The 19,157-nt window shown below is 43.0% G+C and overlaps 1 long non-coding RNA gene across 1 annotated transcript in view; it reads left to right on the top strand.

Moving 5' to 3' along the window:
- Positions 1-17,460, top strand: part of LOC142827569 (uncharacterized) — a 136,420-nt gene extending 118,960 nt beyond the window's left edge. The window contains exon 3 of the long non-coding RNA XR_012902242.1: positions 17,318-17,460. This is a non-coding gene — a long non-coding RNA (uncharacterized LOC142827569). The remainder of the gene's footprint in view (positions 1-17,317) is intronic.
- The last annotated feature ends 1,697 nt before the right edge of the window (positions 17,461-19,157 follow it).

Below are 19,157 nucleotides of genomic sequence, written 5' to 3' on the forward strand. Positions count from 1 at the left end.
CCTCAAGCAATAGAGGTCCCAGGTTCTGTTCCGCCTGTTGGCATTACATAAGCAGAAGCCAAGAGTAAAGCTCTTCTGAAACCATGGCAAGGAGGTATCAAGAGACACTCCATGGAGATTTCTCCAGCTTCTTTTTGATCCCAGTGTATGCAAGATGTTTGTGGATTGGATCCACAGACAGATATGGTTAAAGAGTGAACAAACCCTTTTCCCCTCAACCAATTTGGTAGCAGAAGTTACTTTCCACTGCAGGCTTAGGAGGAGTAAGAATCTAGTGGAACTCCACACTCCCCTTTCTCCTCTTTCCCTCACATGGCAAGAGCTGGAGACCCACTGCAAAAAGGCTTGTAGAACCTTGTCTACACTAGAAAATTGACAGCCAATTGTATTGAATTGATTTATGCACAAATGGGTCAATGCAACCACACTAGCCATTCTGAATTGGTTTAAAGTTTTTCTGATCTCCACTTTAACGTTGTGCTTATCCACTTGAGTTGCCATACTTGCTGGGTTGCTCAAACAAAGTCTGACTCTCGATGTAGTGTATCCTAGTTGATTACACTACTTAGAGACTTACTGGAGATATAGTTGGAGGGTTAGTTGAACCACTTCAGCATCTCCGTGTTCACAAACACTGGCACTATGCCAATTGAGATTGAACCTGTTAAGCTGTAGAGGTATATAAACCTGCCAGATATTAGTTGGCTTTATCCAGTTATGAAGCCATTTATAATCTATTGATAGTGAAGGGACTCCTGTTGCACAAACTATTTACAAATGCACTAACGGCATTGAATGGTTTTGTCTAGTGTAGGACAGGCATAGGGGCCAAGGGAGAAAGGGTGAAAAGTTGGAGCTTCCTCCATTCAGGGCCCTGTCTATCAGCCAGAAGCAAAGGCTCCCCTCCATTTGTGGAAAAAGAGGAGAGCACAGGAGAGAGGATATGGACGTCAGAGAATGACATTGTATTCTTAAAGCTATAAGTAATGACACTTTTTGAATAACAATTTTTCAGCGTACAAAGTGCTTAAGATGAGAAAGGCAGCTGCGATTCTTTATGTTCTCATATGGTGTAATTTTAGGACTTGCCTTCCAGTCCTGACCATTTTCACACAGCCACTCCCAGATATAGTCTATGACTCACTACAGATAATACAATTCAAATTCTGGCTATTTTCCAAGAAGGGTATAACAGCTCACTGCAGAAGGACATAAAATATAAATTCACAAGGAGATCCTGTTTTGTGGAGCTCATTATTTGACAATGTAGTCACACATTCCAATGACCTTTATTAATATTAGCAGCAGGGGGGCCTCCCAGCTAGAATCTGCCAACCTGGCTGTTCGTTAGATCTGTTCCAACAGAATGTTAAGCAGCTTAAAATAAGCCGTTTGAATCCTGATCCACAATTCCCTACAGTTTGGAGGTGTTTGGGTGTGTGGTTTCTGATTTGGCCCAATTTTAGTTTGGGTCTGAGTGGAACCAGAATTCAGCGTAGCTATGTTTGAAAGTTTGAACCCAGGTTCATTTGCAGGGTCTGGACACAATTTCAAGTTTATAACAAAGTTCAAAATGCAGACATGCCTACAGTGGCTGTGGGTTTCATCACAAATGTGTCACCCTGCTATGCTGATGATGCAAAAGTTGTGATGTTATTTATGTGACAATGTAGCCTATCACATACACAGGGTGTCCAATATTGAAAGAATACAGAAAATTAATTGCCTTTTACATTACACAGAACTTTCACAATGCATTCCACCAAAGAAAGCCATCGCAATGAGGCAGGAGATAGCAACTGACTTCTTATGCTCCTGTCTCCCAGGAGCTTTTCATTTAATACATATTTATTTACAGAGATAATGGTGAATGGTAATCATTATTTTATAGATAAAGTGTCCTGTAATTTCATAATCATAAAGTCAGGTACTCAGGAGATGGTATGGAAAGGAGCGTTGTAACCTATTCTATTGATATCATCACAGCCATTGACTCCTAATGGCTTGAGGCTCGGCATACATGCCAGCGCTCTGCAACCCCTTGTATTTCATTAATAGTGCTGTTTATCTAATTAGAATTTAGCTGCAGTGTGTGTGATTAGACTCCTTGATAGATTTTATTGCTAACTTTCCTATTGGTGTTTGGTTTTGGCAGAAAATTTTACTGCAAAGTGATATGCTTTTTTCCAGAAGAACTCAACAAATTATGGAGAGTATCTTACCACCCTGCCCCCATCCCCTGCGCCACATCCCACCTCCTTCTGTCTGAAGAATTGCCATGCAATTTAAGTGTTCTCAATTAACTTCCAAATATATAGCTATGTTCTTGGAGAACTGTCCCTGTTTCTAGGCCACCATGAAATTCATAATCTGAAAACAGCATGTTTCCCTGTTCCTGTAGAAACATAGGATTTGCCATAGTGGACTAGCATCGAGGGATGTGGGAAAATCTGCCCTTCACATTAGAGTCATTAGAGACTTATTCTGATTTCTAACAGGTAGAGATTGTCTTAAGCTAAGAAGCATGAGGTTTTTCCATTCCATTGTTTTTCTTAGCCATATGCTGCTCTGTGCTTTTCTCTTTGCTAAGAAAACTCATGCAGCTGTGTTCATTTTCCTCTCCCACAATTATGCATGGGAAAACAGGTTTAGAGACTCAGTGCTTCGCCAAGACTTTTCTTGTTGTCCTGTTTGGGATGTCAAGCTAAGGGTTCATGCCACAACTTATTGCTCACATTAAGAAATTGTTATAATATATCTGAAGGGAGAGTTCAATGGTAGTGTTTATTGCAGTCTCCATCAATGTACTTGGCTCTGCCATGGCTCTTGGTACCACTGTTCCAGTGAGTGTGGTTGGGAAGGAAGATGTAACTATGCAATAGCAGCAGCTCCAAGAGGCTTTCTAATTGCCTGACTACTGCGGGAGTGCATGCCAGAGAAATCTCTTCCTACCTTGGGCTAACCTTGCCCCTGTCCCCCAAGGAACGGCCATGCACAGAGACATTTTTTTCTCCCGCATCACGAAAAGCTATCCTAGAACTTAGGGACATTAGGGGCTGCAGCTTAAAACAGCCCTGCTTATAACCTTTAGCTTAATGGCTAGATACTCACCTGAGAAGATGAAAACCACAATTCAATTGCCCCTCTGCAGGATGAGGAGAAGAAATCTGTGTAGGTGTTCCTCACCTCTCAGGTGAATGTCTTAACCACTGGGCTATAGAACGATTCTGCTTCTACCTCAGTTAATATTCAATTATTTCATTAAATTGAAATGGCTTCAACAAGTGAAACTGAGAGAAACCTATGTCAAAATATCCCCATGGGCAGCACAAAACTCACTTGTTTTCAGGTATCGTTAAAATTTCAAAACTAAAAATGCGATACCTCATAATTTTCAAACCATCTGAGGCTAATGTCATGAGAGCCAAAGGTGATTTATGATTTTAGAGCTGCATCATGTGAATTTTGCACGGATCTCAGTGAAACTTCCTGCTGTCACAGTAGCATTTGGGGTTCATTAGTACCTGAAATTTTCATGTACAGGCAGTCCCCAGGTTATGTACAAGATAGGGACTGTAGGTTTGTTCTTAAGTTGAATCTGTATGTAAGTTGGAACTGGCATCCAGATTCAGACGCTGCTGAAACTGATCAGTTTCAACAGCAGCTGAATCTGGACGCCAGTTCCGACTTACATACAGATTCAACTTAAGAACCCCAGGCGTCCCCAAGTCAGCTGCTGCTGAAACTGATCAGCAGCTGATTCCAGGAAGCCCGGGGCAGAGCAACTCTGCCTCAGGCTTCCTGTAGTCAGCGCTGGTCAGTTTCAGCAGCAGCTGACTTGGGGACGCCTGGGGCAGAGCAGCTGGGGTGCTGCTGGGTTGGTCCAGTAGCGCGACCGCTCCTCTGCGCTACTGGACCAACCCAGCAGCACCCCAGCTGCTCTGCCCCAGGCGTCCTGATTCAGCCACTGCTGAAACTGATCAGCAGCGGCTGAATCAGGACTCCTGGGACAGAGCAGCTGGGGTGCTGCCGGGTCGGTTCAGTAGCGCCAAGGAGCGGTGCTGCGGGACCAACCGGCAGCGCCCCACCTGCTCTACCACAGGCCCCGGGCTTTGCTCCACATCTCCCTGGTCTGCTGGGGGGATCACTAACTGCGTCCCCCCTGCCCCAGCAGACCAGGGAGACGCTGAGCGAAGCTGCGGAGGACCCGGGCCGGACCCGCGGTGCTTCCAGTTCAGCTGGAAGCGCCGCAGGTCCGGCCCAGGTCCTCCGCCACTTTGCTCAGCGTCTCCCTGGTCTGCTGGCTCCCCCAGCAAACCAGGGAGACGGGGAGCAGCTTTTCTCATCCTGGAGGAGGCGGGCGGCGGGACCAGGCGTCCCGCCGCTCCAGTCCTCCGGGGCGAGAAAATCCCCGTTCGTAACTGCGGATTCGACATAAGTCGGATCCGTGTAACTCGGGGACTGCCTGTATTTAAGTTTCCTACCAGCAATTTTAGAAATTATCTCAAGGTTTATTTTGGAATGACTTAAACCCTAAACTCTGGAATGCCCAAAAAGGAGCTAAAAACTTTTCACAGAGAACATGTAATTTTGGAATTAATGAGGGACAAGTTGAGTGGTAACATATCTCAACGCAGCTGGAAGTATCTGTGATTTAATGATATATGGTCAAGCTTTCTTAGCTGTTAGCATAACTTAGCATTGACCCTTTTTTTAACATTTCTGATTCTTAATTAATGGCCAGTATTGGGCCATCTGACTGATGATCTCAAGGGACAATTCTAAATATTTTATAATAGTTATAATTGCATATAGATGATAGTTTGGTGCTACACTTAATCCTACCAGCATTTATTTGGCTTATGTGCCTGAATGTATATACATCCTACACTAAAGCTTCAGCCACATTTAGGTAGCGTCTGTTGACACAAAAGATGCATCTAGATCCTGTCTTTTGTGGCTCTGCGTGGGATGTAGGAGAGGACAGAATGCAGCAAAAGAAAGGACACAGCCCACAAACAGCATGGAACAGGGAAAGTTGTTAAACACCTTTTCTTTCTGCAAAAGGGCCTTCATTGCTGCCAGGAACAGAGAAAAAGGTAGTTGAAGTCATCTACTCAGCTAGCTTCCAGGTGTCACCCTCAGCTCCACTTGCAGCTCAACCAACAGATGGCCTTGCAGCAGCTGAGCTTGGGAGTTTTCTGACCTTTTCTGCCAGATACCAATGTATATAGGCATATCTACAAAATAGACAAATGTGTCCATTTCACCACCAAATAAAGGGTGGGCTAGGGTGATCATTTTGATTAAATGACCATGGGAAGAGGCATTTCAACTGTGTTTAGTGGGGTCACATTTGCAGTTTGTGATGGGGGTGGATCTGAATATCATTGCCCACCTGCCTAAATGGTGTCCAAATTATGTTTTACTTCATTTTTTTAACCCTGTATTCATAGTCATAGTTAGAATACAGTTTTTCCAAATCAGGCCATGATTTGCAGATATCGTAAGTGCCTTCAAGCATTTCATCCCTTTGCATGAAATCTCAGTAGCTAGTGAATGCTTTTTAAAGAAAGCAAATTTCAAAGTATTAAGTAAAAGAAAGGCTTTTTTTATGCAGTTCTATGTGTATTTATCTTGAATACCTTAGACTTGCCATTTGGATTGAAGTCAGTTTAGCTGAGGCACTGCAATGCTTTAAATGGTGCAATTAAACCTCATTATGTGTGACAAATGATCCCATTATTAATGAGTTATGTAAAAGAAAAAGGTTACTTGGCTGAATCCAAATCCAAATTACCCCAGACAGAATAGAAAAAAGCTACACAACTGTACACACTATGTTCAGCTGTGCCTGACACTGCAAGGATATGTAAAATGGGGGAGAGAGAGCAAGGAGTTTTTCCACCCTGTATCTTTTTCTCTCATTTCAGGGTATATGCATAGTTTTGCCGAAGCACAATGATTCCATGAGGTCATCCCCAAAAGTTATGATAGTCTTCCCACAGTGTCTATATACCTCATCGTTTACCAGTGCATATGGCCCTACTGGGGAGGTGGGAAATCATGCTTACACTCTGCCAAAGGGTGACACAGTGACTGCTCTTGTTTTTCATTTACCCTGGTGCTCTGCTTAGTATTGTGTCTGAACCCAGAATTCCTTCTGTGACACCCAGTGCAACTTCCCCATGTAGCCTATGCAGGACGGCCCTAGACGAGCTGCCGGCAACTGGTGCCCTAGGCAAGATGTGCGACGGCGCGCGATCAGCGCCCCCGTCTCCAAAGCCCTCAGCGGCCATTTATCTTGGTGCCCTAGGTGACCGCCTATGGCACAATCAGTCCTTAAATGTCGTCTCTTCTCAGAGGTCTGTGGAGATTATCACTGCCTTCAAATTCACTCAGGGTATGTCTACACTACCCCGCTAGTTCGAACTAGCGGGGTAATGTATGCATACCGCACTTGCTAATGAAGCCCGGGATTTGAATTTCCCGGGCTTCATTAGCATAAGCGGGGAGCCGCCATTTTTAAATCCCCGCTGCTTCGAACCCCGTGTAGCGCGGCTACACGGGGCTCGAACTAGGTAGTTCGGACTAGGGTCCTATTCCGAACTACCGTTACTCCTCGTGAAACGAGGTGTACCGGTAGTTCGGAATAGGCACCCTAGTCCGAACTACCTAGTTCGAGCCCCGTGTAGCCGCGCTACACGGGGTTCGAAGCAGCGGGGATTTAAAAATGGCGGCTCCCCGCTTATGCTAATGAAGCCCGGGAAATTCAAATCCCGGGCTTCATTAGCAAGTGCGGTATGCATACATTACCCTCCTAGTTCGAACTAGGAGGGTAGTGTAGACATACCCTCAGAGAATGTGGAGATACTTGTAAGATCAGGACTTTATTGTGTAAACAAAGAGGGTTAATTTTATGGTTTATGAAGATTGAGGCTCATTTTCAAGTAGGTAAGGGGCTTCATTTGGGGAAGAAAAGTCATGGGGTGTCTGTAAAAGCCACTAGGAATCAGTTCAGTTTAAACCGCGGTGGAGGGTAATGATGTCTAGTTTGAAAATAAAAAAGAGGAAGACATATTCGCGTAATGTATGCTACAGATTCTTCCGCTTTACCAAGGTCAAGTTTCTCCTGTCGCTGCTATGTTCTTTTTAGCAAGTCATTAAGTAGAAATACTTCTCCAGTTATGTTTACTCAGGTGCTCAATGCCAAATTATAGTTGCTCAATTATGGAGTGCATTGAAGACCTGGTACAGAGAGCCTTGTCCACCCTCTCCTCCTCAGCAGGTAGTGTTCATAATTGGACTGGATGTTCTGGGACCACAGGGTGGAAGAAAGGCTAGCACAGCAGGGCCAAATGGTTGGAGGTTCTGAACATACCTATTCAAAGAGGCAGCAAAGCTCATTTCGGAGCTCCCCCACTGCTAGTAGAAGAATTGGACTATTCCAGGGCCTAATGCCACCAGGTGCTAATGCTGAGATAGTGCTCAGACTCAGCTGACTTAGCAGGCTTCAGGCTCTTCCAAACTCTAATTGAGCCATTTAAGTGCTATATGCTGCATTTACAAATTTCCTCCCTCTTTCCATTCTTTATAAACAAGGAAACTTGGACATTTGGAACTGTGTTTCTATTTCATTTACTTAATACTACTTTCTCTCTCACCCTTTCTCTCTCTCGCATACTCATTCACTCAGGCTACGTCTATACTATGAGTTTTCTTGACAAAAAATAGGCTAATGAGGGACTCATTTGCATGAGTTGCAATCTCATTTGCATATTTTCTGCCTATCCATTTTTGCGCTAGGGGTTTTTGTACAAAAACAATCAGTGGGAATGGTTTCTTTTTTGCTCAAAAAAGTCTTCTTCCGCAAGATCGGTATACCTCCTTTTTTGGGGCATAAGTATCTTGCAGAAAAACGCTTTTTTGAGAAAAAAGAAAATATCCTCACTGCTTGTTTTTGTGCAAAAAACCTTATCGCAAAAATGGATCAGCAGAAAATATGCAAATGAGATCACGACTCATGCAAATGACTCCCTCATTAGCATATTTTTTGCCAAGAAAACTCCTAGTGTAGACGTAGTGTTACTGACACACACACACACACACACACACACACATACAAGCTCAAGTACCAACTTCCTGCTCTGACCAGGGGGTGCTCAATCCCCCTACATTGCCCCAGGCCCTGCTCCCAATCCACCCCTTACCCCATCCTCCTGCCCCGTATCTTCCTATGTCTGCTCCACCCCTCACCCACTTCCATTTCACCCTTTCCCCCAAGCCTCCACCTTTCTGCCCCCTCATTCCCTTCCCTTCACATCTTCAGTCTTCCCCCTTGTTCCTGGAATGTGCCACATCCTCTTTTTCCCCCTTCCTTCCTCCTGGAATCTGTGAATGCTACAAAAGAGCTGTTTCAAGGCATTGGAAAGTGCTGGGAGGGAGGAGGAAAAGTAGATCAGCAGGGTTGCTGGTGGGCAAAATGTGCTGGGGGAATATAAGGAGGAGTTTAGCTGCTGGGGGGTACTCAGCACCCACTTTTCTCTTTGGGTACCCCAGCCCCAGACCACTCATGAAGTCAGCACTGTGACCTAGCTCAGGGGTCTCACAGTCCAAGTTGCCTCTTAGGGATCATGTCACACATTCCTCCACAGATTGCTCTTAATAATTCACTGCTTAAAGCATGAGAGTAAGGAATATAAACAGTAAGTGCAACAGAAATTGCCACACACCCTTACCAGCTGTCTCAAAAGCAGGTGTTCTTTGAAATTAACAATCAGGTATGCCTCTTTGTTTGCAAAACAATCTCATGTGGGATAGTATCACTTTAGATACTAGCCTTATAGCTACTGGCACCCACTTGCCCAACACTCAGATGCACAGGCCTATACATTAAGGGGTCAGCAATTTTACATCACCAGCCAAGCACAGGTCCAAACAGCACTTTTGCTGTGTTTGGAGTAGGATTAAACTAGAGATGCAGCAGTTGGAACAGCTGTGACTGGGGGAAGTAGCAGAAAGATTAGCCATTTGACTCTAGATTTTATACATATCTGTGCCCTGCTGGATCCCTTAATGGGTCTATATTACTGTAACCCCTTCTTGTGAGCAATAATAACAGGAACTGTATTATTACTATACATACGAATAGATAAGGAAAAAATATTCTGAGTCTATGCCCACACACTTCTCTCCCAACAAGGAAATAAACCACTCCAGAAGACCAAATCCTTATTGAGGTAGAGTAATGCTTTATTATTGTTATAATTCGAATTTTGGGAAGTATAAATTATATATGGAATGTATAAATTTTTATTTCCTAACATTATCACCAATTCATTTCTCATCTCTCTTGCAAATGCTTGTAAGCCCTAGCACTTGATTAGTTTTAAGTTTAGACTAATGCACTACCACCTAGGGTATTTCAGATGATAATTACAGATGAGCAAGTGTTCCCAAGGTAAATATTCTCTTACTGTTTCAAATTATCCCATATGTATGTTTCATTTTAAGATTCCTTGTTTTAGTTGCTGTACAGGTAAAGGCATTTCTGAATAATTACCAATGCGATCTGCATGTTGCACTATAATTTTCTTCAAAAGTCTAAATTATTTATAGTGCATGTCTGATCTTCCATAGGAACTATTATGGAAGCTTTCTAATCAGTCTTACGGTTGATAGAAAAGTGCTCTAAGATTTGCATCATTTAGGAAATAAAGAGGCTTCATTAACCCCAGAGGAAATCAATTGTATAGCTAGGTAAGGCCTATGAAGTACATAATACATGAAAGTATTCATGAGTGAGAAATTCAGTAGCTTTTAATACAAGTCATATTTATATACTATATGGTAAAACATAAAATCTCAACCATATTTATTTGTGGTCAGTGCATTGAGATGAAAGCTGTACAAAATTTCCAGATTTTGTTTAATACAATTTTCAGAGTAAAATTGAATGAATTGGATGGACCCAAATACATTTATCTGCTATTTCCTTTCAACTCTTTGGTAGCTAAACCATTTCTAATGGCACTGATGTTATTGACTTGCGGGAAAGAAGAAAGAGGCACATCATTTGCATGCTATAAACTATAGTTTCATAGCACAAACTTATTTTATTTACTAATATAATTTGACAAATTATATTAGTAGGATATGATGGTCAAACAGATGGAGGGAAGATGAAAAGGAAGAATAGCGAAATGAGAAAAAAGTGAAGAAAAAGGGGACAAAAGCATTGTCTCCGACTAAACTCAGTGTTTATGAACTGACTTCAGCTCCTACTCAGGACAAATGTCCTCCTGCACATTTTTATTTGCCTAGAAACTGTGCTCACAATATAAATTTTGTTAACATTTCAATATAAACACTATCGTCAGCTCTCAGAGTATTTTAAGTATTTGCAGCAGCTCAAATACCTTCCTGATGTTCTTCCCTGTGAATTCATCTTTCTATCTGCCAGACATTACTGGTTTTGACAGTCCATATTCTACTGATAGCATCGCAAATCCTGAGAGTCTCTCTTGATGACTTCAAAGAGGTGTTGATGAGTTTGTTTCAAAAAGCTATATTCAGCCGAAACGAACAGAATGGGCATTGTCAAGAAAAAACTGTAAGGAATATCATATGCCTAGGAAAATCAATTGCTGTTTATTTTACAATGAAATTCAGATTTCCCAGCAGTGAAGTGTTGTTCTGTATCATTTCAGAATGACTTTGTAGCTCTTTTCATCCATCAGAGAGCATGGCTTGTGTGACTCAATATTCTTGTGGCTCTTTTCTGAAACCTTCCTCATATTTCAACATCCTTTTTCAAATACGGATGCCAGAACTAGGCACACTATTCCAGTAATGGTCTCCCCAACATTGTGCACAGGGGTAATGCTATCACCCTACTCGATATTCCCCTATTTATTCATCCAAGAATTGCATTACTCTCTTATGCACAGCATCACCCGGGGAGCTCGTGATCAGTTGTCTAACAGCAATGCCCTCTGGAGTTCTTTTCAGAGCCCCTGCTTTCCTGTCCTCCAGCCAAACAGTGTGAGCTATATTTTAGTTACTAATCTAAGACTTTGCATTTCTCACTATTAAAACATATGCTGTGATACAGATTTCGCTGTAGAAATAACTTGCTATTTACAGCTCCAGCCGTTTTTCTGCAAACTTTTACTACAAACTTTCTTAGACCCATTGATTTCATTTGGGCTTAGGCAAACAGACATGGGGTTTGTCTACACTAGCCCCCTAGTTCGAACTAGGGAGGCTAATGTAGACATTTGAAGTTGCAAATGAAGCCCGGGATTTAAATATCCGGGGCTTTATTTGCATCTTCCCATCCGGGCGCCATTTTTAAATCCCCTTAGTCCAAACTAACTGCTACACGTGACAGTCAAACATTAACTCAAACTAAGTCCTTAGTTCGAGTTAACTGTTACACCTCATTCCAGGAGGAGTTACAGCTAATTTGAACTAAGGACTTAGTTTGAATTACCATTTAACTGCCGCGTGTAGCCGTGAGCAGTTAGTTCTGACTAAGGGGATTTAAAAATGGCGCCCAGACGGGAAGATGCAAATAAAGCCTGGGATATTTAAAAAATGGCGGCGCCCGGCAATATGCAAATGAAGCCCAGGAAATTCAAATCCCGGGCTTCATTTGCAACTTCAAATGCCAACATTAGCCTCCCTAGTTCAAACTAGGGGGCTAGTGTAGACATACCCATGGAGATTGGTGTGTATGTGTCTGCCTTGCTTAATTTAGAATGGGTGTGGGAAATAGCTGGGGGTATGTCTACACTACCACCCTAGTTCGAACTAGGGTGATTAATGTGGGCAACCGGAGTTGCAAATGAAGCCCGGGATTTGAATTTCCCAGGCTTCATTTGCATATTGCCGGGCGCCGCCACTTTTAAATGTCCGCTAGTTCGGACTCCGTGCCCGCGACTACATGCGGCACGAGCTAGGTAGTTCGGATTAGGCTTCCTATTCCGAACGACCGTTACTCCTCGTCCGAACTAGCGGACATTTAAAAATGGTGGCGCCCAGCAATAGGCAAATGAAGCCCGGGAAATTCAAATCATGGGCTTCATTTGCAACTCCGGTTGCTTACATTAACCACCCTAGTTCGAACTAGGGTGGTAGTGTAGACATACCCTGGGATGCTTTATAGCTAGCCCTCATTTACAACAAAGGGATATGCAAATGCAATGTACCTGTCTATCAGGGATATATTACTGTAAGAGGGATGAGTTGTGTCAGGGTCACTGTTGTTAGGCAGATATGCAATTAGCATGATAGGCCCAGAAGTTTCAGGATTTGGGTATCGTAGTTTTGGGCATGCTCAAAAGGTTCTTTGGCTCAGAGACTCCATTGAGGGCAAGTTTCCAGGGCAACTAACTACGTGATTCCAGGAGCAGAGGAGAGGAGAAAAGATTTGTGTGGGTTCCAACCTGAGATCTCTGCAAGCAAGAGGAGTGAAGATATTCCTGCACTGGTTTTCACTCAGCAGGCAGTATGGAGTTGATGAACAAAGACTAATTGAGACTCAGATGAAATAACCCTAAACTTTTGGGACTCTGAATTATTTTTCACTGTTGTTCTGTGGGTACTGACTCATTTAGATTTAATTTCTTTCTTTTGCCTATATATCTAAGTGAAAATAATGTCTGCAAAGTATTAAGTAACCTCTGTATTTGGTAAAAGCGGTGAGGAGTCCTGTGGCACCTTATAGACTAACCGAAGTGTTGGAGTATAAGCTTTCATGGGCAAAGACCCACTTCGTCAGATGCATACCTGTATTTGGTAGTAATTAAGCTATTATTATCATAAAATTTCAAAAGGTGGTATCTAAATTAAGATAATTAATTTTGTTCTTTTTTAACATGATTGTGTGGAAGACTGCCCTGTGCAACCCTTACTGAAAATCTTCAGTCATTGATATCTGGGGCTTCACATGCTTTTCATTAGGAATTATGTTTAAGCACTAGGAAATGGGAGGTGAAGTAAGTTCTTGCTCACCCAAAGGTTACATAATATATTAGCTAATGTGCATGTGTGCAGTTCAAGGGTGTATGCCAGGGTGGGAAATAATTTTTGGCCAGGGGGCCACTCCAAGATTTTGAAAAGTGGTCAAGGACCGCACTTTTCTGTGATGGAGATGTGGGGTCTAGGATGGAGTCTGTGTGCGGAGGGTGCACGGGGTAAGGGACTGGTGTGCAGGAGATGATGTGAGGTCTGATAGGGAGTTTGGATGAAGGAGGGGTTTGTGACCTGGTTCAGACGATTGGGGTGCAAGGTCTGGGAGTGTGTTGTGACCTGGGGCAGGGGGATGCAGAGGGTTTGGCAGGTCACCTTGGGGAGGGAGTTGGGGTGCAGGAGGGGCAGGGGTACCAGAGGAAGGCTCTGGCTCCCTGCCTGCTGCAGCCCCAGATTACTTATAGCTGCAGACTTTTCCCTCCATATGGCTCTAAGCTCCAGGAGGGGGAAGAGACATGTGCTGCCCCCATCCCCCAGATCAATCTCTCAGCTCCTATTGGCTGGTTGTTTCCAGCCAATAGGAGCTGAGGATTGGGCTAGGTGTGGGGAGATCACACAAAGCCTCCCCCTTCCTCCAGAGCAGTGAGCTGCCAGACTGCACTTTAAACCATGGAAGTTGCGTATCTGAGGGTCCCAGCGGGGTGATCCATGGGCTGGATCCGGTGGCTTTGCAAGCTGGTTCCAAACCCTGGGCCGTATTTTGCCCAGCCGGGGTTTATGCACTGTACTAGTTTGTGTGGAAGGAGAAAGGGAATATGCAATCCACTAGTTGGCTTGAATGAGTAAGAAAAGCAGGAGACAAAGCACAGACAAGAGCAGATCCAAAACAAAATAAAAGAGGTGGCTTTGAAGCCCAGCATGTGGTCTAGTTAGAATGGTTTTAGAGTCAGGGTGCTGGCTGAAAAAGGCTTGGATCTTTGAATATGGAGACTTGAAATTTTGTTGTTGCTGTTGTTGTTGTTCCTGGGTTCATAGAAACAGGACTTTGGTATGAGAAATTGGTGAGGCAGATACTTTATTTGATGCAATCTTGTTTATTGACAAATAGCATACAAACTTCATTCACCTACAAGACCCTACATTTTGGTAATCTGCTCATATCCATAAAGACACTGAACAAAATTGGACTAAGAACATATCCCTGTAGGATCACTCTAGAAACATCCGCTTTATATGATGATTCTCTGTTTATAATTATATTGAGATCTATCAGCCCTTTTAAAACCATTTAGTACTGTTTTTTCTCTCTCCCTCTCTTTCTCTAATTCACTCTTGAGCTTCTGTCTATAACCTTGTCAAGCACTTTCCTTGCTTGGATTCCTGCTAGTTTTAAATTACACATCGCACAAGTTTAATTTCATGTATTAGAACTCTTCCCTTACTCCATACTGTTATGATCACAGCTCAAAGACCCAGCAATATATAAAGCAAGCCTGTGGATTGTAATGTTCACTATGGTTCAGAAGCATGAGAAGCAATGTGACAGAAAGCTCAATGCCTACAGATGTTTGAGAAACATAAAAGGACAGGCTCTGAAATGAAAACAAAAGGATGAAGTCAATGTGTATAGGGCGACTGACAAAATGCAGGATGTGGTACTTTACTAGTTTGGACACATGAGGAGGAGAAGCAGTGAAGAAAGCATCGCAGGAGAGTGTAGTAGGAGAGAGACTTTAAGGAAAGCCAAGGAAGTAATGGATGATTGCATCAACGAAGATGGTGGGCAGGCACACCATAATGTTGCATTGGACTATCAATGATGATGGACGCTTGCTTGATGACTGTAAGGAGGGCTGACTCACCACAGAAGTGCTTCCTGTTGTTTTAGGTATTAGCCTCTTTCAGTGGTGTGCCTATGCTAGTGGTGTTTCACGCACCATTATTTTCTCAATCTCCCTCATCCTCACAGTCAGACCCACACCACTCCTAGACAACAGCATCCACTTCTGGACACTGACTGCTGTGTCTACTCTTCTGGCTTTCCCCCACTTACCTCAGTGGCTCACTGCAGCCCTTAGTCTAGCCCCTTCCTCCAAAAGCATACTGCAATCTACCTTAGCCACTCTCATGACTGGCAAGTGGAGGGAGATCATGGGCACAGGCTCACCTGCTGCTCTAGGCCCTGACCTATGGACCCATTAGTATCAAACACTTACTGCCCCCTTCCAACTCTCCGCTGTTACATGCTTCCCTTGGGCATTTCCCTGCAGCCCCAGCACCTTCTCTGCCCTTCGTGTCAGGGCCCAGGTCACTCATCATTAGAGCTCTCCCAGCTGTAGGTAAGATGAGGGCCTGAAACTAAGCCCATTTATCACAGGCCTGAGGCCCAGACAGCAAGACCTTGCTAATATAAAACAAAGAGAAGCTGTGAGAAAGAGGCAGGCCCTGCCAACAGAAGGTGGCAAGACCAGGGCTGATATCACAAAAACACTCCTACTAAGGGGTACTAAGCATAGACTGTGAGCACATTCCAGAGGGTTATAACAGAAACAAGGTGTTATAACAGAAACAAGAAACATATTGGTACCAACACACTCCCCACAGATAACAAGAACATACTGTCCCAAGTTCAGGACAAAGTCTAAACTGACAGCATGATAGCTAATGATTGAACTCTTTTGTACAAGGCAATGGGTTGTATGTAGGTATGTCAGAGGGTGGCAACTTGATAAGTCAGGAGTGATGTGTAACTTCTTTGTACCTGTATATAAAAATGTACCCCAAAGAGTTGTCTTTGTCCAACCAAAAGGGAGTGTTGAATTCCTGGAACTGACTGAGTTGGTTGCATATCAGTAGTGTTTTGGTAGAGTGTACTGACAATTATTATTGTACTTCATTTGACAATAAACTTGGACTGGTGCCTTCTATTTTTATCTGATTTTGTGGTCTTGTGGAGCTCTCTCAGAGTCTATTTTCATAAGCCAACATGAACACAGAGTGGTCAAACATGCAGCCAAATGGTTGTCATCATTGAATGAGCAGGGAACCTGTCAAGACACCCCACCAGTGATGCCTGACTACTACACAAACCTCTGCTGACCCTGCCCAGCACTGCTCTGTCTTAGGTGCTTTTCTATGAGCCAGTTTTTTTTCTTTTCCCCTCCAGGGGGAGACTGAGCTCCACCCTGCAGCCTTCTTATAGGGCCTGATTGGCTGCTTTCAAGCTTCCATTTGATTGGCTCTCAGTAAGACTTTCCAGGTAGGCTGGGTCTGTCCACAGCCTCTCTAGCCTGCTTTAACCCCTTTCATGGCTGAGTGAGGGTAGCTGTCCAACTACAGTGACCCAGTCACAGATGATGAGATAAGGAGAAGAATTGTTTTTGTGATTTGTAAGTAGCTTGGTGAAATTGAGCTCTTGCTACAATAGAATAATAATCCAGTTTGGTTTCACTTAACTGTCCAAAAAGGGCTCTTTATGCAAAAATTATCTCGGGCACTCATATTTCTACTGAGTAAAAGTCTTAGAGATGAGCAGTATGAGAAGAGAAAGAGATTCAAACCTTCCTCTTTTCCATGTATGGGGTGTGTATTTGAGGTCATCCAAAGGTCTGAAGATAGGTGTGATGACTAATATAAAGTGCTTCACTTGAGCAAACTGAGAAAAATGGCACCACAGGAATAAATACATTTGCCTTATTTCCTGGTATTAGATAGACAAGGTGGGTTAGGTAATGTCTTTTATTGAATCAGCTTCTGTTGGTGAGAGAGACAAGCTGTTAAGCAACACAGATCTCTTCTTTAGGTCTGGGAAAGGTATTCCAAGTATTACAACTAAATGCAAGGTGGAAAAGATTATTTAGCATCAACTAGTTAGGGTTCACTAATGCAGCTGGAGTCATAGGACAAAAAAAGGGGAGCGGAGGAATTAGTGTTTTACAGATTGTTATAATAAGATGTATTCAGTGTCTCTATTCAGTCTATGATTTTTAGTGTCTAGCAGAATAATGAATTTAATCTCCCAAACTCATCTTTTGAAAGTTATGTGTACGTTTCCGTAAGGGTGAGAACTGACAGGTCAGAAATAAAGTGATCACTTTATGAAATGTGTTCACCCATAGATGTCGGGGAGTTTTTGTGTGTCTCATAATGTTTCTGCTATGCCATTACAATTGATTATCTTATTAATGAACAAAATGTATGAACTCTTCATTTTTCCAATAGCTCTAACCCATTTTTCAATAAACTGGCAAAACCAATGAATACCAGGTAAAAGAAAGAGCAGTGAAATCCAAAAAGTGATTCCCATAAACTAAATAATTTTTTTTCTTTTTTTTTCACCCAGATTTCTACTATACGAAGGAAAAGTACGGGCCAGCTTCAATTACCTCACCTTAGAGGATAAAAAGATCGGAGACCTGGGATTACGAACAGCTGGGGTTTAGTGCAATTCAGGTTTTTTTATTCCTTCCTCTCAACCACCTCACTTTTTAATCTAGTAAAAGATGCCAAGAGGGAATAAAAAGGATTAGAAATCACTGGGCTTACTTCCATTGTAAAGTAAGTAGTTATTCACTATCTCTATGTATACTCAGCAGTTTTATTTTGGAATAATTTCAGTTACAGGCAGTCCCCGGGTTACATGGATCCAACTTACATCAGATCCCTACTTACAAACGGGGTGAGGCAACCCCGCACTAGCTGCTTCCCCCCAGCAGACCAGGGAGACGCGAAGCTAGCGCCCCCCCTCCCCCAGCAGACCAGGGAGACACAGAGCGGCTTTTCTCAGCAGACACCTCAGCTTGAGAATAAAGGACTGAGGGAAGTGAGGTGTGGGAGAATAAAACTGAGCTCTGGAGAAATGTTTGGCTAGAGTTTCCCCTACAATATGTACCAGTTCCGACTTACATACAAATTCAACTTAAGAACCAACCTACAGTCCCTATCTTGTACGTAACCCGGGGACTGCCTGTATTCCAAAATAAGAAAGAGCACTGCAGGCTATTATTTTGAAATAATGGCGAGCTGGAGGACTTGTTACTCTGACTTCTGCAACCCTCATTTTATGGGGAGTAAGGGAAATCTGGGGAAGATTGTTCTTCCTTCGACTTCCTGCTGTGTAGACAGCGCCAAAAGACGAATTAAACTATTTCGATTTGAGCTACGTCAGTCGCGTAACTTAAGTTGCGTAGCTTAATTCAATTTTTGCCTTGCTGTGTAGCTGTGCCCCCAAGATTATTTTAAATCAGAAAAGAAATACAAATGTATTATCTGTAATTAAACTAAATGGCAAATATACTACAAACTGGTGAATACAGAGGGAATATACAGTAGGCAGGAAATTCATTTTTATTGAGCAGATGAAGCCCATTCAATAAATGATCATATCTCTCTACACACTGAAATTTACATTACAGTTTACCACAAAGACTTCTAGTTAAAGTTAGTCAGGTTTCTTAGGACAGAGCGGAGTGTTGGTTGTAAACAGCTGAGGGACTTATTTGCAATTTGAAGTTGACTTGAATATTAGAGGAAGTAGCATCAGACAATTGCATTGATGATGATTCAGGGTTGCTACAATAACTAAGACCTTTTTTGGAGAACAACCTATATATGTTTCAAATGCTGACTCACCCTGGGTCTGGGTTCATGATTGCACATTGACTTTTGACACAGCTCTGAAATATAGCTTAGAACCTCTTCTGCAAATGGGCTGGCCCAAGGAAGCAGGGAGCTAACTATACCTGGTTGAAAATTGTTGGGCAAGGAAGGAGAAAGAATTCACAAAAAATTGTCAATATTATTCCTCCTTTTTAAACATAATCTAGAACTGATAAAATTGCCAAAACAAAAAACAAACAAAAAATAAAACACTGCACAATTCAGAAAATGTCAAAGAGCTGTAGATAGAAATACAAAAGGCTGTGGAAAACATCCTTTGAAACTACAATAAACAACACTGGACTGACCAGAACAAGCAGGCTAGTGATTGACAAGCACATGGGATAGGTTTCAAAGGCCCCTAGTTCAATGAGACCCATGCCTGGAAGGCCCCAGAAAAATGGACACACCTGCACTCCAACCTGCACACCTGCTCAGTGTTCCTGCTGGGTAGTGGGGTTGGAGTACGCTGGTGGGCCTGACTCTCTGCCCACCAAGCGCTCCTGCCAGGGAATGGGAAAAGG

Source organism: Pelodiscus sinensis, chromosome 3 (assembly GCF_049634645.1).
Source record: "Pelodiscus sinensis isolate JC-2024 chromosome 3, ASM4963464v1, whole genome shotgun sequence".
Lineage (NCBI taxonomy): Eukaryota > Metazoa > Chordata > Testudines > Trionychidae > Pelodiscus > Pelodiscus sinensis.